Raw genomic sequence first — 22,823 nt, 5'->3', positions numbered from 1 at the left:
TCCCACAGTTAGAAGAAATGATAATTATATGAAGTAATAGAGGCTTTAGCTAAGCTACAGTGGCAATCATATTGTAATATAAAGGCACCAAATCAATATGGTACACACTTTAAACTTACACAATGTTATATGTCAATTATAGCTTCCCAGGTGGCTCTGGTAGTGAAGAACCCACCTGCCAATGCAGGAGACATAAGAGACATGGGTTCAGTCTTTGGGATGGGAAGATCCCCTGGAGGAGGGCATGGCAATCCACTCCAGAGTTCTTGCTTGGAGAATCCCCATGGACAGAGGAGCCTGGTGGGATACAGTGCATAGGGTCACACAGAGTCAGACATGACTGAAGCAACTTAGCACACATGTTAAAAAAGAAAGTCATGAAAAAGAGAAGGAAAAAGTGCTCATCTCAAAGGATGTTTAATTAAAATATCCCTTTCCTTGTGATTGCTCTCTATATTTGGCAAGAGCATGTTTTAAAAAATGAAAACCAAAATTGAGTGCTAAATGTAGTCAGCACTATCCTTATTTCTATAATGATTTCCATCTCCTCTACTTTGCCTTGTGCAGAAATATTTAAGTGACCAGAACCAAAAGTATGGCAGGCAGAATTCTAAACACACTGTTCCAAGGGTTCTGTCCCCTGGTAATTAAACACTAACCTAGATACAGTACTGCTGTGAAGGACTTTGCTGATGTAATTGCAGTTCCAAGTTATTTGACCCTAAGATTGGGAGATTATCTGTTGGACATGACCCAATAAGATAATAGTTTCTAAGGTGGAGAGCCTTCCTGAGTGATAACAGAAAAGGAAGTCAGAGGAGGGTGTCAGAGAGATTCAACACACAAGGAGAAATCAACACAAGACTGCTTGCTGGTTTCAAAGATGGTGGAAGCCATGAATGAAGGAATGCAGAAATGAACTCTAGAGACTGAGAACAATCCCAGAAAACAGGCAGCTGGAAAATGGGGACCTCAGTTCTACACCCTTATGGGACTGAATTCTGCCAACAACCTGAATGAGCCTTGAATCAGATTCTCCCCCAGAATCTCCTGATAAGATCTCAAGCTCTCTGACACCTTGATTTCAACCTTGTGAAAATCTAAGCAGAGAACCTAGTTTAGCCCACCTAGACTTCAGACCTACACAAATTGTGAAATAATAAATGATTGTTATCTTAAGTTGGTATACTTGTGGCAATTTGTTATAGCAATTATTGAAAACTAGTATCAAAAGCATTGATGTAACTACAAACCTAATTCAGCTCCTCTGGTATCTGGTATCTAGTATCTAGCATCTTCTCCTTGCAGAATTTGTGAAATTTATTAGTGTAGTTTTTAGATATTCTCTTCTCTTTAGATGATGAGTAACATTTTTAGTGATAATTTTGGAGAAGGCAATGGCAACCCACTCCAGTACTCTTGCCTGGAAACTCCCATGGACGGAGGAACCTGGTGGGCTGCAGTCCATGGGGTCGTGAAGAGTCGGACACAACTGAGTGACTTCACTTTCCCTTTTCACTTTCATGCATTGGAGAAGGAAATGGCAACCCACTCCAATGTTCTTGCGTGGAGAATCCCTGGGACGGGGGAGCCCGGTGGGCTGCCGTCTATGGTATCGCACAGAGTCGGACACGACTGAAGCGACTTAGCAGCAGCAGTGACAATTTATTTTTTTAACTAATGTGTGTACATTGTTTATTAGACGTAATGCTACTGCACACTTAATAGCCTACGGTAAAGTGTAAATGTAACTTTTATGTGCTCTGGGAAACCCAAAAATTCATGTGATTTTTCTTATTGCAACATTCGCTACATTGCAGTGCTGTGGAACTTAACCTGCCATATCTCTGAGGTCTGCCTGTACACGATAAGTAAGTAGGGTTAGGATTGCAAGATTGGTTTCCCATTCAAAATCAATCAATGCAAGACACCATTTTAAGGGAATAAAGAAGAAAAATCATAATATCATTTCTAAAATGCAAAGAATAGTTTGACAAATTCCACATTTCTTTGTGATTTAAAAACAAGATATTCTCAGTAATTAGGGAGGAAACTTAATTCAATAAGAGAGATCTACAAAAAACCTGTAGCTAACATTATTCTTAATGATGAATTATTGGATGCTTTAGCCCTAAGGGTAGAAATCAGACAAAATGTCATCTATCAGTATTTTCCTTCAATAGTATACTGGATGTCCTAGTCAGTTTAGTAAGTCAACAGAAAGAAACCAAAAAAATTAAAATTTGGAAGGGAAAAATTAAAAGTTTCTCATTAAGGAAGGCATGATTATATATTTAGAAAATTGTAAGGAATGCACAAATTAACTACTAGAAGTAAAAAGTAAATTTATTAAGGTCTCCTATTACAAGATCAAGATACAAAATTTTTTTAAATAATTGTGCTTTAGTGTACCAGAGTATGCAATTGGAAGTGAATTTTAAAAATATCAAAAACATAAATTATTTACAAACAAATTGAACAAGATATGTGCAAGACACCTACACTGAAAAGTTCAAAGTATTGAAAGATAAATATTTTTAGGCAAATGGGAAAAAAAAACTCGGGTTCTGATCCAAAACATAAAAAGTTTAGAAGTCATCACAACAAGCAAAAAGCTGAATAAACTGAAAATCAACAACTCTTATTAGATCCATCAGAGAATTGAGGTCATGGGGCAAGCTGCCAGCCTGAAAAATGTAAAGAGAGGCAAACACAGCTTAACAGAAGCAGAAGTATGCTGCCTGAGCCAGAACTGGTTAGACATTAAACACTTAGACCGTTGCTGACAAACTACTAGAGGCTCAATGTGGATGGGCTTGAGAATTTAAAAAACAGGTGGCCCAGTCTCAGGGATGCCCCGACATTTTTAAAGTTTTACCAGAAACCCCACTAGGTTTGGAGAGTGAAGATGGAAGAAAAATTCCCTCATGCTTTTGTCAGAGGGGAAGGAAGCACCCAGGGAATTCTATTCTCCCTATTAAAAGCCTGCCCTCAAAGAAAATTATTTTCTCAGAGCCTAATGAGCGTGAGTTTTATGAGAGGGTAACTTACCTGGCAGAAGGGGGAAATATCCAACTCTAGACACCTCTAGTCTTCTTGTCTCACCTAAGGAGGAAAAACAAGCTGAAAAGCACTTATGGAGGTCATCGCCAAAGAACATAGGCTCACTAAAAATTTGAGACCTAATTATAGAACTGTATGCTTCCCTCCCCTCCCTCCACCCCACCATCATCTTACAACCACATCAATTGGACTCTTATGTAACAACAGAAGATTACAGCTGAAAGAATTGCGAGTCTCAGACTCTGTTTAAAAAGGAGTCTCTAGAGAAACCCAAAGGCAACAGAGGAGGCAAAAATCAAGGACAGTAGAGGAAATTTTAGCTTCTAACATCTACAGCTATGTAACAGTCAACTCAGCCTAATTCCTAGCCAAATAAACATAAATCTTACAGGGCCAATTTATCTCAATTCATCACACCTATCAACAAAAATTGCTAAGGCATGCTAAAATGCAAAAATAACACAATCTGAAATGGCAAAGCATGCATCAGAATAAGACTCGGTTATGATAGGGATTTTGGAATGATCAGAACAAGAACTTGAAATAACGATGGTTAATATGCTTAGAGCTTTCACGGAAAAAGTGAGCAGTGCACAAGAATGCATGGATAATGTAAGCACAGAGATGGAAAATCATGGAAAGAATCAAAGAAAATGCTAAAAATTAAAAAAAAAAATTAAGGAATGATGTTTTTGGTGGGCTCATCATTAGACCAGAAAATGCCAAAGAAAAAATCAGTGAGACTGAAGATACATCAGTAGAAATTTCCCAAATTGAAAAGTCAAGGGAAAAAGAACAAGAACAATCAAAAAAAAAAAAAAAAGGAAAGAAGCATATTATTCAAGAACCAATTACAAAAGATGTAACATACATAGAGCAGGAACAACAGAAGGGGAAGAAAGAGAGAAAGGAACAGAAGAAATATTTGAAGTGTGTGCTGTATGTGCTAAGTCACTTCAGTCATGTCCAGCTCTTTGCAACCCCATGAACTGTAGCCCACCAGGCTCCTCTGTCCATAGGATTCTCCAGGCAAGAATACTGGAGTGGGTTGCCATTTCCTTCTCCAGGGGATCGAACCTGTGTCTCTTATGTCTCTTGAACTGGCATGTGAGTTCTTTACCACTAGTGCCACCTGGGAACTCCATTTCAAGTACTAATGGCTGAAAATTTTTCAAAATTAATGACTGACATAATGCAGCCATGAAATTAAAAGGCGCTTACTCCTTGGAAGAAAATTTATGACCAACCTAGATAGCATATTCAAAAGCAGAGACATTACTTTTCCAACTAAGGTCCGTCTAGTCAAGGCTATGATTTTTCCTGTGGTCATGTATGGATGTGAGAGTTGGACTGTGAAGAAGGCTGAGCACTGAAGAATTGATGCTTTTGAACTGTGGTGTTGGAGAAGACTCTTGAGAGTCCCTTGGACTGCAAGGAGATCCAACCAATCCATTCTGAAGGAGATCAGCCCTGAGATTTCTTTGGAAGGAATGATGCTCAAGCTGACACTCCAGTACTTTGGCCACTTCATGCAAAGAGTTGACTCATTGGAAAAGACTCTGATGCTGGGAGGGATTGGGGGCAGGAGGAGAAGGGGACAACAGAGGATGAGATGGCTGGATGGCATCACGGACTCGATGGACGTGAGTCTGAGTGAACTCCGGGAGTTGGTGATGGACAGGGAGGCCTGGCGTGCTGCGATTCATGGGGTCGCAAGGAGTCGGACACAATTGAGTGACTGAACTGAGCTAAACTAAATAAATTGAGGTATATACCATATTCAAAGATTGAAAGGCTCATTATTTTTAACATGTCAACAATTACCAACTTGATCTAAAGACAATGCAATCCCACTAAAAATTCCACTTTATTAGAAATTAGCACATGGATTCTAAAATTATGGTAATAAAAATGAACTATAAAAACCAAAACAGAACTCTAAAAATAAAAAAGTTGATGTATAGACTCATTGACTGCAACCCTCCTATAAAGTTGCAGTAATCAAGAGAATGTAGCATTGGCATAAAGATAGATGAGCTGATGGAAAACCAGAATAAACTCACATGTCAACTGAATTTTGAAAATATTTTCAAGGCAATTCAATGAGGGGAAAATGTCCTTTCAACAAACCATGCTGGAACAATTGGATAAACAACTGACCTTGAACCCTACCTCACAACATACACACAGATTAATTGTAGATGATTAGAGGTGTGACAGATTTCCCTGGTAGCTCAGCTGGTAAAGAATCCACCTCCAATGTAGGAGGCCCTGTTTGCTTCCTGGGTTGGGAAGATACTCTAGAGAAGGGATAGTCTACTCACTGCAATATTCTGGGCTTCTTTGATGGCTCAGACTGTAAAGAATCTGCTTGCAATGCAGGAGACCTGGGTTCAATCCTTGGGTTGAGAAGATCCCCTGGAGGAGGGCATGGCAATCCACTCCAGTGTTCTTGCCTGGAGAATCCCCATGGACAGATGAGCTGGGTGGGTTACAGTCCAAGGGGTTGCAAAGAGTTGGACGTGACTAAGCAACTAACCATAGCCCAGGAGCACAGAGATGTGACATAAAACTACAAAGCTTCTAAATGAAAACATTGGAGAATATATTTACAATTTTGAGATGAGCAAAGATTTCTTAAGAGAGGACATAAAACCAACAATCTTAAAATAAAAGCATTCATTAGTTGAACTAATAAAAACTCATACAAATGAAAATATCAGTGAGAGACTGGGAAAAATATTAAAAATACATGTAGCTAACAAAGGACTCATATGCAGAATATATGATGAATGCCTAAAATCAACAATAAAAGAAACAATCAAATTAAACATCAAAACAATTGAGTAGTTACCTCACAAAATAAGTTATTCAAAGGTGAGCAAACAGGGGGAGAACAAGATGGCAGAGGAATAGGTGGAAGTGGAGTAGATCTCTCTCCACGGATACATCAGGAATACACCTTCAGACACAGAAGTGCATGCAGAACACCACCTAAGAGTGCACAGAAGTACCTTACCAGTGGAAAAGAATATATAGAATCATGCAAAACTCAGTAGGATGAAGGAACTAGGGGCAAAACAGGAGTGTTAGTAGGACTGGACCTGCCCTCAGCGCATGGGGAAACTGAAGCAGGTGTCCGATCCCCACAGCGGGGCAGTTGTCTGAGTCAGAGGAGAAACATTTAAAGCTGAGAGTGGAACAGCTGATCTGTGGCAGCCTAAATGAAATGAGTGGAGAAGGAAAGGGAACCCACTCCAGTATTCTTGCCTGGAGAATCCCGTGGACAGAGGAGCCAGGTGGGCTGCTGTCCATAGACTCACACAGAATCAGACACGACTGAAGCAACTTAGCAGCAGCAGTAGCAAATGGTATGAGAATCTGACAGTCCTTGCCATAGCCATACATACGATGGGCAGGAACGCAGGTCTCCTGGAAGGAACAGCGGCTAGGAGCTGAAGTTTAGGGATTGTGGAGCAATCTCAGGGCAAGGGCTGCTGTTGACTGCAAAGAGACAGACTGAGGGGATGTGAGGGAGGAGATCGTGGTGGGAAATGCCTGTGGAGGAAAGCCAGGTAGCCATGGAAGCAAGGCGATGCTGCTAGTCACGTGTAGTGGGTTGAGCCATCACCATAGCCTCTCTCTTTCCACATGCCAGCATCAGTAGCTGAACAATAGAGAACTTGGCCCATCAAATGCCTGACACACTGAACTACAGAGTAGGACCCCACCCAGGGTGCCCTTTTAAGTGCCTGATGCACCAATCTACAGAGTAGGACTCTAGTCAGGGGGCCCCCTCTATGTGCCTGACTCATGGAACAACAGAGAAGGACCCCAGCAAGGGATCCCTCTAAATGCCTGAACAAGCAGAGCTACGGAGAAAGACTGGCCAAAGAGGCCTTCTGATCACCAGGTACAAGATGCTTGAAAAAAGATTATGATAAGTCCATAACTCCTGCTGCGGAGGCAGTCTGTGTCCTTGCACACTTGGCACCGCCAGGGTCCCCACAATCCAAGCAACTGCACCACCTTCACGCTCAGCTCTCACTGGGGCAGAGCTGCCACAGGCAAAAAAAAAAAAAAGTCTTGTGTTTATGCACGCAGGGTCGCTTCAGTCCTGTCAGACTCTGTGACCCTGTAGCCTGTGGCCTGCCAGGCTTCTCTATCAGAGAGGAGGTTCTCCAGGTAAGAATACTAGAGTGTATTGGCCGATACTGGTTGCCATGCCCTTCTAGAGCACTATATTTCCTACTACCCTAGCCACCAACCCCCCTGAGTACCTGATGCTGCCAGAACCCCATGCGACTCAAGCTGCTGCACCACTTCCACACCTGGCCCTCACAAGAACAAACCCCAGCCCTTCAGGGCAGCCTCAGGAGCTAAACCCCAGTGGACGACCCACGTGCAGAGGTGAAAATAAAACCACCATTGAAACCCAGGGGCAGTGTGGCTAAGAAGACCCCAAACCTTCCAACCAGCTGTATAAGCTGCAGATTAAATCCACAGGATCAACTAGGCAGACTCTGTGTCTATGGAATATATAAAAGGACATTGAGGGCTCCCACAAAAGAAAACACACTAGCTCTGATAGCGGTGGACATTGGAGGCAAGAACACACAGGAGTAGTGCCATATTACAATCTGAGCTGCCCACACAGCAGGCCCAGAGATCAACAGAGTGTTGGAAGGCATCCTCGGGAGTTAAGGTGGACTGTGATTCCCAGCTCGGAAAAGGGCTTTGACAGCAGAGACTCAAGAAAAACATTTATTATTCTTATTTTATAACTTGTTCTGTAGATTCTTTTGGATTTTTTCTTTCTTTTTGCGCCCCGCCCCTGACCTGTTGTAGTTGTCAATTCTGTTGGCACTAAGAAATCCAATTAAGCTTTTGAACATTTTTTTTTCTTTTTCCTCAGTCACATTTTTTAAAATATAAATTTATTTATTTTAATTGAAGTTTAATTACTTTACAATATTGTATTGGTCTTGCCATACATCAACATGAATCTGCCACAGGTACACACGTGTTCCCCATCCTGAACCATAAACCTCTGCCTCTATGTTGGGCTTTTGCAGTTCTATGGAGTTTTCCTCTTTTTTTTTTTTCTTTTCTCTTTCTTTAATTTTAATTTTTTAAACCTATTATTATTTGTTCTATATTTATTCCTTTGTTTGTTTTTACTATGGTTCTTTTCCCCTTACAGTTAATCTTGAATGTATATCAATCTTTATTTACCTTTATTTAACTTTGCATATCTATTCTTTCTGTCTTTTCTTTCTCTCCTTTCCTCTCAACATATTTGTTAGCTTTATTTTCATTGCTTTATTCCCCAATTGGCACCTTGCTTTAGTTTCGCTTTCCAGTTCGTGCTTTAATTAGTTTTGCTCTGGTAGATATAATTTTTGGTTTCCTTTGTTCTCCAGGTCAATCTATTATACTTAATTTTTGTTTTGATTTTGCTTATGGATGGATATATATATATATATATATATATATATATATATATATATATATATATGTATATTCAGTCACACTTTCTATTGTTGTTATAAACCTCTGCCTCTACATTGGGCTTTTGCAGTTCTATGGAGTTTTCCTTTTGTTTTCGTTTTTTTTTTTTTTCACTTTTTTCTTTCTTATTCCATTTTTTTCTCTTTTCTATAATTTTAATTTTTAATTTTTTTAAACCTATGATATTTTTCCAACATTTATTTACTCATTTGCCTTTCCTACTGTTCTTCTCTCTTTGCACTTAATCTTTAATGTATATAAATCTTTATTATCTACCTCTATTTAACTTTGCATATCTATTATTTCTTTCTTTTCTTTCTTTCCTTTCCTCTTAACATATTTGTTATTTTCATTGCTTTATTCCCCACTTCATACCTTCCTTTATTTTTGTTTTCCAGTTTGTGCTTAAGTTAGTTTTGTTCTTACCTGGGAAATATAATTTTTGATTTCCTTTGTTTGCTGGATCAATCTACTGTACTTTATTTTTGTTGGACTGTTTTCACTTTGCTCATGGGTGTATATGTATATATTCCATTATTTTAATTATTATTTGCCTGATTTGGTAACTGCCATTGGTCTGGAGTTCATCTTTGGTTTCTCGGTTTTGGATATTTGCTTTACTCTCTCTTAATGCCATAACAAACCACTCGTGGAATCTTTGTTCCTGACTAAAGATCAAACCCTGAGCCTTCAGAGTGGGAGTACTGACTCCAAGACCTTAGACTACCAGAGAACTAACCCTAGGGAGTATCAAATAGTGAGAACTCACATAAAGGAAACCACTTGAATACAAGACCTGGCATCATCCAACCACCAGTAGCAGCCACTTCAGGACACTTCATCTAAACAACAAACAAAACAAAAATACAAACCCAATCATCAGCAGACGGGATTACCACCTCACTCACCCTTGTGCATCAGAGGAAAAACAAACAAAAACTCAGCACAAATCTTACCCCATACAAAGCTCACACAAACCACTGGACCAACCTTAGGAGAGCAGAAACCAAAAGGAAGAAAGAATTCATCCTTCTTCAAGGAAAGAATTCAACTTTCCTTGAAGCTTGGGAAAAGGATAACTCAAACACAATAACTTTAAAAAACAATGAAAAAGCAGTGAAGTACTGCACAAATGAAGGAACAAACTAGAAACACAGAAGTCCAAATAAATAAAGAGGAAATAGGAAAATTACCTGAAAAAGATTTCAGAATAATGATAGTAAAGATGATCAAAAACTTTGAAAACAAAATGGAGAAAATGCAAGAATCAGTTTAAAAAGACTTGGAAGAATTAAAGAATAAGCATACAGAGACAAACAACATAATTATTGAAATTAAAAATACTCTAGAAAGAATCAATAACAGAATATCTAAAGCAGAAGAACAAATCAGTGAGCTGGAAGATAAAATAGTAGAAACAACTTCTGAAGAGCAGAATAAAGTAAAAAGAATGAAAAGAGCTGAGGATAGTCTCAGAAACTTCTGGGACAATATCAAATGGATCAACATTCAAATTGGGGTCCCAGAAGAAGAAGAGAAAAAGAAAGGGTATGAGAAAATGTTTGAAGAGATTATAGTTGAAAATTTTCCCAACATGGAAAAGGAAATAGCTAATCAAGTCCAAGAGGCACAAAGACTGCCTTACAGGGTAAACCCAAGGAGAAACATGCCAAGACACATACTAATCAAACTAACAAAGACTAAACACAAAGAAAGAATATTAAAAGCAACAAGAGAGAAGCAACAAGTAACATACAAGGGAAACCCCATGTGCTTAACAACTGATCTTTCAGTAGAAACTGTAGGCCAGAAGGGAATGGCAAAATATATTTAAAGTATTGAAAGGGAAAAATCTACAACCAAGATTGCTGTACCTGGCAAGGATATCATTCAAAATTGATGGAGAAATCAAGTTTTTCAAACAAGCAAAAGTTAAGATAATTCAGTACTATCAAACCAGCTTTACAACAAATGTTAAATGGACTTCTAGAGTCAAGAAATACAACAGAAGAAAAAAGATCTACAAAATCAACCCCAAACAATTGGAAAATGGCAATAAGAACATATATATCAATAATTACTTTAAATGTAAATGGATTAAATGCTCCAACCAAGATACACAGACTGGCTGGCTGGATACAAAAAAAGCAAGATCCATATATATGCTGTCTACAGAAAACCCACTTCAGACCTCAAGACACATATAAACTGAAAGTGAGAGGATGGAAATATATATTCTATGCAAATGGGAAGCAAAAGAAAGCTGGAGTCGCAATCCTCATATCAGACAAAATAGACCTTAAAACAAAGATTACAAGAAATAAGGAAGGACACTACATAATGATCAAGGGATCAATCCAAGAGGAAGACATAACAATTGTAAATATCTATGCATCTAACATAGGAGCACCTCAATGCATAAGACAAACACTAACAGACATAAAAGGAGAAATTGACAGTAACACAATAATATTAGGAGACTTTGACACCTCACTCATACCAATGGACCGATCATCAAAGCAGAAAATTAATAAGGAAACACAATTCTTAAATGACACATTAGATGAGATGAATTTCATTGATATCTTCAGGACATTCCATCCAAATGCAAAAGAATACACATTCTTCTCAAGTGCACATGGAACATTCTCCAGGATAGACCACATCTTGTGTCACAAATCAAACCTTAGTAAATTTAAGAAAATTGAAATCATATCAAGCATATCATATCATATCATCTCCAACCACAATGCTATGAGACTAGATATCAATTACAAGAAAAAAACTGAAAGAAACTCAAACACATGGAGATTAAACAACACATTTCTAAATAACCAGCAGGTTACTGAAGAAATCAAAAGGGAAATCAAAAAATATCTAGAAACAAGTCACAATGAAAATATGACAACTCAAAACTTATGGGATCTAGCAAAAGCAGTTCTATGAGGGAAGTTTATAGCAATATAATCCTATGTCAAGAAATAAGAAAAACATCAAATAGACAACCTAACTTTACATCTAAAGCAACTGGAGAAAGAAGAAGAAAGAAAAATGAGTAGAAGAAAAGAAATCATATAGATCTGAGCAGAAACAAATGAAAAAGAAATGAAAGAAACAATAATAAAGATGAATAAAGTTAAAATCTGGTTCTTTGTGAAGATAAACAAAATTGCAAACCCTTAGCCAGACTTATCAAGAAAAAAAGAGAGAAGAATCAAATGAACAAAATTAGAAATGGAGAAGGAAAAGTTATAAAAGACAATGCAGAAATACAAAGGATGATAAGAGACTATTATAAACAACTATATGGCAATAAAATAGATAACCTGGAAGAAATAGACAGATTCTTAGAAAAGTTTAATCTTCCAAGACTGAACCAGGAAGAGATAGAAATTATGAACAACCCAATCACAAGCACTGAAATTGAAGCTGTCTTCAAATATCTCCCCTAAACAAAAGCCCAGGACCAGATGGCTTCACAGGAGAATTCTATAAAGCATTTAGAGATGAACTAATGCCTATCCTCAGACTCTTTCAAAAAATTGCAGAGGAAGGAACACTTCAAAATTCATACTATGAGGCCACCATCACCCTGATACCAAAACCAGACAAAGACAACACACAAAAAAGAAAACTACAGGCCAATATCACTGATGAACATAGATCCAAAAATCATCAAAAAAAAATTTAGCAAACAGAATTCAGCAACACATCAAAAAGCTCATACACAAGTTGGGTTTATTCCAGAGATGCAAGGATTCTTCAATATATGGAAATCAATCAATGTGATACACCATATTAGCAAATTGAAAGATAAAAACCATATGATCATCTCAATAGATGCAGAAAAAGTCTTTGACAAAATTCGGCAGTTATTAATGATTAAAACTCTTCAAAAAATGGGCATAGAAGGAACCTACCTCAACATAGTAAAGGCCATATATGATAAGCCTACAGCAAACATTATTTTCAATGGTGAAAAACTGAAAACGTTATCCCTGAGATCAAGAACAAGACAAGGGGGTCCACTTTCACCACTGTTATTCAACATAGTTCTGCAAGTCTTAGCTAGAGCAATCAGAGAAGAAAAAGAAATAAAAGGAATCTAGATCAGAAGAAGTAAAGCTCTCATTGTTTGCAAATGACATGATACTGTACATAGAAAACCCTAAAGATAGTATGAGAAAATTACTAGAGGTAATCAGTGAATTTAGCAAAGTTGCAGGATACAAAATCAATACACAGAAATCACTTGCATTTCTATATACTAACAATGAAAAATCAGAAAAAGAAATCAAGCAATCAATCCCATTCACCATTGCAACAAAAAGAATTAGATATCTAGGAATAAACTTACCTAAGGAGATGAAAGAATTGTACACAGAAAATTATAAGACGCTCATGAAAGAAATCAAGGATGACATAAACAAATGGAGAGATATTCCATGTTCCTAGGTAGGAAGAATCAATATTTTGAAAATGACTATACTGCCAAACTCAATCTACAGATTCAATGTGATCCCTATCAAATTACCAATGGCATTTTTCACAGAACTAGAACAAAAAATTTCACAATACATATGGAAACACAAAAGACCCCAAATAGCCAAAGCAGTCTTGAGAAAGAAGAATGGAGCTGAAAGAATCAAGCTTCCTAACTTCAGGTTATACTACAAAGCTACTGTCATCAAAACAGTACGGTACTGGCACAAAAACAGAAATATAGGCCAATGGAAGAAGAGAGAAAGCCCAGAAATAAACCCATGCACCTATGGATACCCTATTTTTGACAAAGGAAGCAAGAATACACAATGGGGCAAAGACAGTCTCCTCGATAAGTGGTGCTGGGAAAACTGGACAGTTACATGTAAAAGAATGAAATTAGAACACTTCCTAAAACCATACACAAAGATAAACTCAACATGGATTAAAGACCTAAATGTAAGACCAGAAACAACAAAACTCTTAGAGGAAAATACAGGCAGAACACTCAATGACATAAATCAATGCAAGATCCTCTATGACCCACCTCCTAGAGTAATGGAAATAAAAACAAAATTAAACAAGTGGGACCTGATTAAGCTTAAAAGCTTTTGCACAACAAATATAACTATAAGCAAGGTGAAAAGAAAACCCTCAGAATGGGAGAAAATAATAGCAAATGAAACAACTGAGAAAGGATTAATTTCCAAAATATACAAGCTGTTCATACAACTCAATGCCAGAAAAACAAACAAGCTATACAAAAAAACAAACATACAAAAAACAAACAACTCATACAACTCAGTGCCAGAAAAACAAACAACAAACAATCAAACATGAGAAAAAGACTTAAATAGACGTTTCTCCAAAGAAGTCATACAGATGGCTAACAACACATGAAAAGATGCTCAACATCACTCATTATTAGAGAAATGCAAATCAGAATTAAAATGAGATATCACCTGACACCAGTCCAAATGACCCTCATCAAAAAGTCTACAAACAATAAATGCTGAAAGGATATGGAGAAAAGGGAACACTCTTTCACTGTTGGTGGGAATGTAAATTGATACAGCCACTATGGAAGATGGTATGGAGATTCCTTAAAAAAGTAGGAATAAAACCACCATAGGAGTGGTGGCTGTGCTGGCACAGAAGGGCCGAGAGGAGCTACTCCACGTTCAAGGTCAGGAGGGGCAGCTGTGAGGAGATAACCCTCATCCAAGGTAAGGAGCAGTGGCTGTGCTTTGCTGTGAAGAGATACCCCATGTCCAAGGTAAGAGAAACCCAAGTAAGACAGTAGGGCTGGCTGGTGCACTGGGATGACCCAGAGAGATAGTATGGGGAGGGAGGTGGGATGGGGGTTCAGGATTGGGAACACGTGAACACCCATGGCGGATTCATGTTGATGTATGGCAAAACCAATACAGTATTGTAAAGTAAAGTAAAGTAAAAAAAAAAAAAAAGAAGAAGAAAGAAAGAAAAGAAAAAAAGACAGTAGATATTACGAGAGGCATCAAGGGCAGACACACAAACCATAATCACAGAAAACTAGTCAATCTACTCACACAGACCACAGCCTTTTCTAACTCAATGAAACTAAGCCATGCCATGTGGGGCCACCCAAGATGGGCGGGTCATGTGGAGAGGTCTGACAGAATGTGATTCACTGGAGAAGGGAATGGCAAATCACTTCAGTATTCTTGCCTTGAGAACCCCATGAACAGTATGAAAAGGCAAAATGATAGGATACTGAAAGAAGAAATACCCAGGTCAGTAGGTGCCAAATATGCTACTGGAGATCAGTGGAGAAATAACTCCAGAAAGTAGGAAGGGATGGAGCCAAAGTAAAACAAAAATACCCAGCTATGGATGTGACTGGTGATAGAAGCAAGGTCCGATGCTGTAAAGAGCAATATCGCATAGGAACCTGGAATGTCAGGTCCATGAATCAAGGCAAATAGGAAGTGGTCAAACAGGAGATGTCAAGAGTGAACATCGACATTCTGGAAATCAGAAAACTAAAATGGACTGGGATGGGTGAATTTAACTCAGATGACCATTATATCTACTACTGTGGACAGGAATCCCTTAGAAGAAATGGAGTAGCCATCATGGTCAACAAAAGAGTCCGAAATGCAGTACTTGGATGCAATCTCAAAAACGACAAAATAATCTCTGTTCTTTTCCAAGGCAAACCATTCAATATCATAGTTATCCAAGTCTATGCCCCAACCAGTAATGTTGAAGAAGGAACGGTTGGAGTTGAACAGTTCTATGAAGACCTACAAGACCTTTTAGAACTAACACCCAAAAAAGATGTCCTTTTCATTATAGGGGACTGGAATGCAAAAGTAGGAAGTGAAGAAACACCTGGAGTAACAGGCAAATTTGGCCTTGGAATGCAGAATGAAGCAGGGCAAAGAATAATAGAGTTTTGCCAAAAAAATGCACTGGTTATAGCAAACACTCTCTTCCAAAAACACAGGAGAAGACTCTACACATGGACATCACCAGATGGTTAACACCAAAATCAGACTGATTATATTTGTTGCAGCCAAAAATGGAGAAGCTCTATACAGTCAGCGAAAACAAGACCAGGAGTTGACTATGGCTCAGATCATGAACTTCTTATTGCCAAATTCAGACTGAAATTGAAGAAAGTAGGGAAAACACTAGGCCATTCAAGTATGACCTAAATAAAATTCCTCATGATTTTACAGTGGAAGTAAGTAATAGATTTAAGGGACTAGATCTGATAGAGTGCCTGATGAACTATGGATGGAGGTTCGTGACATTGTACAGGAGACAGGGATTAAGAACATCCCCATGGAAAAGAAATGCAAAAAATCAAAATGGCTCTCTGGGGAGGGCTTACAAATAGCTGTGAAAAGAAGAGAAGGAAAAAGCAAAGGAGAAAAGGAAAGCTATAAGCATCTGAATGTAGAGTTCCAAAGAATAGCAAGAAGAGATAAGAAAGCCTTCCTCAGAGTTCAATGCAAAGAAAGAGGAAAAGAACAGAATGGGAAAGACTAGAGATCTCTTCAAGAAAATTAGAGATACTAAGGGAACATTTCATGCAAAGATGTGCTTGATAAAGGACAATTATGGTATGGGCCTAACAGAAGCAGAAGATATTAAGAAGAGGTGGCAAGAATACACAGAAGAACTGCACACACACACAAAAAAATCTTCATTACCCAGATAATCACTATGGTATGATCACTCATCTAGAGCCAGACATCCTGGAATGTGAAGTCAAGTGGGCCTTAGAAAGCATCACTACAAACAAAGCTAGTGGAGGTGACAGTATTCCAGTTGAGCTATTTCAAATCCTAAAAGATGATGCTATGAAAGTTCTGTGCTCAATATACCAGCAAATTTGGAAAACTCAGCAGTGGCCACAGGACTGGAAAAGGTCAATTTTCATTTCAATCCCAAAGAAAGGCAATGCCAAAGAATCTTCAGACTACCACACGATTGCACTAATCTCACACAGTAGCAAAGTAATCTTCAAAATTCTCCAAGCCAGGCTTCAGCAATATGTGAACTGTGAACTTCCAGATGTTCAAGCTGGTTTTAAAAAAAGGGCAGAGGAACCACAGTTCAAATTGCCAACATCCGCTGGATCATGGAAAAAGGAAGAGAGTTCCAGAAACACATCTATTTCTGCTTTATTGACTATGCCAAAGCCTTTGACTGTGTGGATCACAATAAACTGTGGACAATTCTGAAAGAGATGGGAATACCAGACCACCTGATCTGCCTGTTGAGAAATCTGTATGCAGGTCAGGAAGCAACAGTTAGAACTGGACATGGAACAACAGACTGTTTCCAAATAGGACAAGGAACACATCAAGGCTGTATATTGTCAGCCTGCTTATTTAACTTATATGCAGAGTACATCATGAGAAACACTGGGCTGGAGAAAGCACAAGCTGGAATCAAGATTGTCGGGAGAAATATCAATAACCTCAGATATGCAGATGACACGACCCTTATGGCAGAAATCAAAGAACTAAAGAGCCTCTGGATGAAAGTGAAAGAGGAGAGTGAAAAAGTTGGTTTAAAATTTAGCATTCAGAAAACCAGCGTCATGGCAAATGGTCCCAGCACTTCATGGCATAAGATGGGGAAACAAAGGAAGTAGTGAGAGACTTCATATTGGGGGGCTCTAAAATCACTGCAGATGGTGACTACAGCCATAAAATTAAAAGACGCTTGCCCCTTGGAAGAAAAGATCTGACCAACGTAGACAGCATATTAAAAAGCAGAGACATTACTTTGCCAACAAAGTTCGGTCTAGTCAAAGCTATGTTTTCTTCCAGTAGTCATATACGGATGTGAGAGTTGGACTATAAAGAAAGCTGAGTGCCAAGGAATTGATGCTTTTGAACTGTGGTGTTGGAGAAGACTTTTGAGAGTCCCTAGGACTGCAATGAGATCCAACCAGTCAATCCTAAAGGAAATCAGTCCTTAATATTCATTGGAAGGACTGTTGTTGAAACTGAAGTTCCAATACTTTGGCCACCTGATGTGAAGAACTGACTCATTTGAAAAGACCCTAATGCTGGTAAAGATTGAAGGCGGGAGAAGGGGATGAGAGTGGATGAGATGGTTGGATGACATCACCAACTCAACTGACATGACTTTGGGTAAACTCCGGGAGTAGGCAATGGACAGGGAAGCCTGGAGTGCTGCAGTCCATGGGGTTGCAAAGAGTTGGACACAACTGAGTAACTGAACTGAACTAAACTGACATATCTTCAATTTCACTGACTCCTTCTATTATTCTCAGTCTACTCTTAAAAGGATTTTTCATTTCTGGTTTCACTTTTAAATTATCAAATGCCCATTTAATTTTTAAAGTAGATCTTGTTTATTCACTGAGATTTCCCAATAGTTCGCTCAATTTGATGATGTTTTCTTCTAAGAACTTGAGCATATTTAATGCCTGCTTTAAAATCTTTTTTCTGCCAATTCAATAAGCTGGGTCATCTAGAACTCCTTTTCCACTAACTGCTTTTTCTTTTAATTATAGATCAAACATTCCTATTTCTCTGCAGGTTTCATAATTTTTATTATTTTTACACTGGACTTTTTAGATAATTCATTGTAGAGTCCTTGAATTCTGTTGTGTTCCCCTGAAGTATATATGTTGTAAGTTATTAGATCAAATTGAACTTGTGGAGGCTTGCTTTTATGCTTGATTTGTGTAGATCTCCTTCAGCTCTTTTTTCCTTTTGTGCTAAGATGAATACCTTAATATCATAATATAACTGTTACCTCTTAGCCATGGTCTTTCTTGGGTTTCAGTGGTAAGGCCCAATTGTTTATGAAGCGCCTCTAAACTCCAAACTCTGTCTTATCTGCAATGGGTAACTGCTGAAAAATCTATGCAGTGTCTTCTGGCCTTTCTTTTTCCTGGGTTCTTTGAAGTATACCACATAAATACACAGTTCATGGATTATACTGGAATTTGAAGGGAGTTTATATGCAAATTTGGGACCTCTCTAACTTCCTATTTGTCAGAATCCCTTCCTTTAATTTCTCACTAAACTGATATCCTTGAATTTCATTATTTGGCTTCTCAAGCCAGGCTTTCTACTTGATTTCTAGCTGCCTCAAGGTTCATGTTCTTGGCACTATCTCGGGGTAAAAGCTGCATAAACATAGATTTCATAATTATTTTCTGAGTGAGAGTTAGTCTACTACAATTTTCTTCACTACTACCAGAACTGGAAAGCCAACAGGCTAGTATTTAAAGGGACAGTGGTGGGATCTTTGTTTTTGCCATTCTTTCTTTGTCCAACCACTTAGAGACTTGGAAGAAATGGAGTACAGAGTCATCTGCTTCTCAGTAACTCAAGTTCCTACTGTAACTATAAATTCAACTTTATGTTCCAAGCCCTATAATCAAAGGTTCATCTTCCTAATTGTTTCTGCTTGATCTTTTCTGAATTTTCTGCTCCTTCTTGGAATGTGAAGTCAAGTGGGCCTTAGAAAGCATCACTACGAACAAAGCTAGTGGAGGTGATGGAATTCCAATTGAGCTGTTTCAAATCCTGAAAGATGATGCTGTGAAAGTGCTGCACTCAATATGCCAGCAAATTTGGAAAACTCAACAGTAACCACAGGACTGGAAAAGGTCAGTTTTCATTCCAATCCCAAAGAAAGGCAATGCCAAAGAACGCTCAAACTACTGCACAATTGCACTCATCTCACATGCTAGTAAAGTAATGCTCAAAATTCTCCAAGCAAGACTTCAGCAATACATGAACCGAAAACTTCCTGATGCTCAAGCTGGTTTTAGAAAAGGCAGAGGAACCAGAGATCAAAGTGCCAACATCCGCTGGATCATGGAAAAAGCAAGAGAGTTCCAGAAAAACATCTATTTCTGCTTTATTGACTATGCCAAAGCCTTTGACTGTGTGGATCACAATAAACTGTGGACAATTCTGAAAGAGATGGGAATACCAGACCACCTGATCTGCCTTTGAGAAATCTGTATGCAGGTCAGGAAGCAACAGTTACAACTGGACATGGAACAACAGACTGGTTCCAAATAGGAAAAGGAGTACGTCAAGGCTGTATATTGTCACCCTGCTTATTTAACTTATATGCAGAGTACATCATGAGAAACGCTGGACTGGAAGAAACACAAGCTGGAATCAAGATTGCCGGGAGAAATATCAATCACCTCAGATATGTGGATGACACCACCCTTATGGCAGAAAGTGAAGAGGAACTAAAAAGCCTCTTGATGAAAGTGAAAGAGGAGAGCGAAAAAGTTGGCCTAAAGCTCAACATTCAGAAAACGAAGACCATGGCATCCGGTTCCATCACTTCATGGGAAATGGATGGGGAAACAGTGGAAGCAGTGTCAGACTTTATTTTCTGGGGCTCCAGAATCACTGCAGATGGTGACTGCAGCCATGAAATTAAAAGACGCTTACTCCTTGGAAGAAAAGTTATGACCAACCTAGATAGCATATTCAAAAGCAGAGACATTACTTTGCCGACTAAGGTCCGTCTAGTCAAGGCTATGGTTTTTCCTGTGATCATGTATGGATGTGAGAGTTGAACTGTGAAGAAGGCTGAGCACCAAAGAATTGATGCTTTTGAACTGTGGTGTTGGAGAAGACTCTTGAGAGTCCCTTGGACTGCAAGGAGATCCAACCAGTCCATTCTGAAGGAGATCAGCCCTGGGATTTCTTTGGAGGGAATGATGCTGAAGCTGAAACTCCAGTACTTTGGCCACCTCATGGAAGAGTTGACTCATTGGAAAAGACTCTGATGCTGGGAGGGATTGGGGGCAGGAGGAGAAGGGGACGACCGAGGATGAGATAGCTGGATGGCATCACGGACTCGATGGACGTGAGTCTGAGTGAACTCCGGGAAATGGTGATGGACAGGGAGGCCTGGCGTGCTGCGATTCATGGGGTCGCAAAGAGTCAGACACGACTGAGCGACTGAACTGAACTGAACTGAGCCTGTTAGTCTCACTGATATTGCACCTACTTACATATAGGGTCTGATTGATGAGATACCTGCTAAGTAAGCCAAAAATACTAATAAAATGTGAACATAATGAATGATTCAAGAATAACTTACAATGCAGCAGAATACTCTGCCAATTAGTCAGGGGAACAGAGAGGCAGTGTCACTTATGCTTATGGAATTTTATTGTTTAGCCAAGAAGAAAAAATGCTATCTAGTTCTTATTAATGGGAGGATGACTTCTTACCTCTCTGACCATATTTATTTTAATACTATTCTCTTTGCCTTCAAAGGTGGAACAATTGCCTCTGGCTTTTTTTTGACTGTTGTCATAGAATTTACTCCCATGTTACACTCCTGTCACTCTTTATATCTGTCACTCTTCTAACATTTTCAAATTAAAAGAACTTTGAAGTGCATATATACTCTGATACAACCATAGAAACTCTTTCCCAAAATGTAATACATAGTAGTAGTTATAGTACCCAGCGTATGATTTTCTTCAAAGCTTACTGACACACTTAACATGGATTGATTACCACTAGGTCAAAGACAACTAAGTGCCTGGAAAAATCAGATAGGAGTGTTGAGACAGAATACCAAAAGGCAGATCTTTAAAATCTAATGTCATAAGAACTTTTTTTCTCAGTAATTCCACAAAATTAACATATTTAATGTTTCTTTTGAGAAGACATTCAAGCAAGATAAATTTATGCCTTTGAAATAAAAATAATAAAGAAGAACACCATGTGACTTAGCTCCTGTCACATACTTGCTCGTCTCTTCCCCATTTGATTGTAAAGGTTTTATCTGTAAATAACTCATAGTTGCAAAATGATAAGAGGGCAAATTGTTTGAAGTCTTAAATGTTATACAACTGATACATCTGAAGCTCAGTGATGTAGAGATATGTGCTCTTTAATACATTTGTTTGTGTATATGTATAAATTACAAGTCCTACAAATACTATTCTTCTATATTCAAAATGGTTATTACTCAAAAGACCAATGACTTGAAGTTCTTCTTCCCACTTCTATGACAGAAGTCAATAGTTTGTGGCTATAGCTGATGTTTAAAGAGCCTATCTAAATGTATAGGCTCATTTATGCTTTTTAGAGTACTCAAAAATGCTAACCCATCTTTGGTTTTTTCAATGTTGGTTGATCTTCTTGCTCCTATATTTACCTATAGTCCTAAGGCAAGCTTCATTATTTAAGATGACTTTTTCTAGCTTCTTGTAGCAGATCTTAAATCCTTATTGATTGCAATTTCCTCTTAATATGTCATCTAATTTATGAATAAATATGTATCAATCTTGTTCTTTTATCCAAATCAAAAAGATGACCATAATCTATACACTGTTATCTGAGAGGCATAAAAATTTTCCCCAACTAGATTATCTGTAATTTAGGACGTTACAGTTTCCTGTTAAAATACAGACGCTTCCTGGAAGGGGAAAAACAGAACTCTTTCAAAGTATTAACTTCTCAGCTTGAATTATTGTATCAGACTAGCCATAAAATAGAATACAACCAAAGAGTGGGATATACAGAATGGGTAAATATTGATGGAAGGGACCAGAAAAAGAAATCCAGAGCATTGGGTTGCCTGGCAGAAGAATTGGTTTTCATGATATTTAGCAGTATCAGGCTCTGAGTACACAAGACATCATAAGGCACTGGGTTCCTGGGAGAAAATGGGCTGGAAAAGTACTAAAGAAAGGCATTGTCTATTTCACAACTTTCATTGAGCTGACCCTACTTGCTGTCATCTACCTCAGATATCCTGCTAGTGTTGGCCTCATAGTCAGTTCAGTACTGATAGTCTGACTACTTTCTAGCAATTTATTGTTGTTATTTAATTCTGATATTACTTATAGGTGCTATTGATCTAAACACACACACAGACAGACACACACACACACACACACACACATTGAAACAGCAAGATACTGCCTCAGAGGATGATATGTTAATAAAGATAAAACTATGACTTGCAATACTTGATCACTATTTTTACTTTATGAATAAATTACACAGATGTTGGGGGGGTAGGGAAATAAATTCACTGCATAATAATTTTGGATTAAAAAAAAAACATCCTTAACAGGATGGACTATATACAAATGTATCATGATGCAGTATTCAAAACTGGAATTCCTTTCTCTCCAGATTTGTATACAATAATGTTCTATGTATAAAATTCCCTGTATAAGGATCTGGTCCTCTATTCATGTCATGTCATGTGCACACTCAATCGTTTCAGAC

Source organism: Budorcas taxicolor, chromosome X (genome assembly GCF_023091745.1).
Source record: "Budorcas taxicolor isolate Tak-1 chromosome X, Takin1.1, whole genome shotgun sequence".
Classification (NCBI taxonomy): domain Eukaryota; kingdom Metazoa; phylum Chordata; class Mammalia; order Artiodactyla; family Bovidae; genus Budorcas; species Budorcas taxicolor.
This window is presented reverse-complemented; position numbering follows the sequence as displayed.